Here is a 2,179-nt window from a genome sequence, read left to right on the forward strand (position 1 = left end):
GGATCGACGGCAGATGAAGAGAGGGAATTTGGGGAGAGGGGAGAGGAGAGGAAGAGGAAGGAGGGAATTTGGGGAGGCCAACAGATAACGTGAAAATTGAAAAGTCTCTAGGGTTAAGTTTTTTAATTTTTTTAATTAATGAAAATTATAAGAAACTGATATCTTTAAAAATATATATATAATTTTAGTGAGTTGGATGTCCACCTCAACTGCCACGTGAGATGGTATTAAAAATATGGTATAATCATGTGGTAAGCATAGCATTACCCTATATATAAAGCAAAAGGCAGAGTTTTAATTAAGTTGGAGAAAAGTTTGTCTTTATTCTTAATAAGCAATAATAGCTTGCTAAGAGCATCCGCAATAGGCTCCCTAAATCACCTCCTTAGACAAATTTTAGGAAGGAATTGTAAAAATGCAACTCCAACCATGCTCTCTATCCACCTCCTAAAATAAGGAGTCCTCTAGGAGCTCCTAAATATGAGGAAAGAGAAAGGACTCCTAGTGGCTCCCTATAATTTAATGCCGCCTTATTTAATGAGTATTTCAAACCTTTATTTAATGCAAACTATTTTTTATTTTATTTGTTAATAGAGATGTACCAATCAAAAAAGAGTTATAGCATTTATGACTCTCCAAATTAGGGAGTATGGTTGGAGTTGAAATTTTTTAGAGAGCTCCTAAAATAGCTTTCTTATATTTTTAGCTAAATTTTAGCTAAGAAATAGAGAGCATCATTGAGGATGCTACAATCCCATATTCATTATGTCCCCACCACGCATGCCATTCATCAAAGTTGACATTAGACATTCTTTATTTATTTTTCTTTTTATTCTTCTTCTCATTTTGTTTGGTTGTGCTAGAATACTTGGTTAAGTCCTGGTGGAGTTGGTAACAAACAAACATAATAATAAAATAAAAATTATTATTATTTTTCTTTTCAAACCAAACATTTTTAATTTACTCACTATATAGTTTGTCAGCAGAAAAAAATAATAATAAAATAAAATAGACAACTAAGGCCCGTTTGATAACCATTTCAATTTTAGTTTTGAGTTTTCATTTTTTGTGCTAGAGTATAGAGGAAAATGAGAGTGAGAATGAGAGGGGAGAATGGGAGGGAGGACTAACAAAAGTGAAAACAATTTAAATTATATGTCAGTTTTTAGTTTTAATTTTCACTTTTGTTACTTTTCCCTCCCATCTCAATTCAATCTTCACTCTTATTCTCATTCCATTCTCTTTCTTTTTCCTCTATTCTCTAGCGCAAAAAATAAAAACTAAAAAATAAAATTGAAATTGTTATCAAAACATCCCTAAAATTTTGTTTTATGTATTCCTTTGCTTCCAGAGAATTGACATTTGATGCCCTACACGACCGGGTACTGCTCTATCTGTTCGCTAAATTGATATGATATGGATGTGTTTCGTTATCGAAATTTTTTAAGGAGATTCACTTTTATATCCAATATAGAAGCCCAAATTATAAAAAAAACCATATATGAAATGGAATTTAAAAACACACTCAAAGCTTATTTACAACATAACAAAAGGGCTTTTAACTTTTTTTAAATTACAAAACTGCCATTTATTTTTTAAAACAAACCCAACCCCAAAACCTCATAAAAAAGCATAAAACACTTAATAGGGCATCAAAGTAATTTAATAATCAAAATTAAATTCAATAGGGCCAACTTTCATTTTTTGGGTTTTTTTTTTGGTTTGTTTATAGAAATTAAATAGTTTATGGTTTATTTATAGTTTTAGTGCTAAGAATGGGTATTTGACTAAATATCCCAATTTTTTATTTGTTTGTAGGGTAGAAGTCCAAAGATAGGAAATTGACTACTTGCCAAAAGCAAACGTCCCAAAACTGCTTAAATTCATTGGAGGACATTTCTCAAGCGGTAAGATGCATGGAGTGCTTGGTCTAATATGTTTATACTCTGAACAATTTTTTTTTTTTTTTTGGGTCTGAACCATGAGGTGGTCCTGGATGGGCCCCAACTATGGATGGCACATTTAAGCCTTAACCACAATCCAGACTAATCCCCACTCACACCGGGTCGGCCCGTAAGGGGTAAAGTGTTGGCCAAAGTGGTGACTCCGTACGAGAGCAGGGATCGAACCCCTGACCTCTCTTAAGGAATGAGAGTGCCGAACCACTCACACCAACCAT

The sequence above is a fragment of the Prunus avium genome, chromosome 1, assembly GCF_965620075.1.
Source record: "Prunus avium chromosome 1, drPruAviu1.hap1.1, whole genome shotgun sequence".
NCBI lineage: Eukaryota > Viridiplantae > Streptophyta > Magnoliopsida > Rosales > Rosaceae > Prunus > Prunus avium.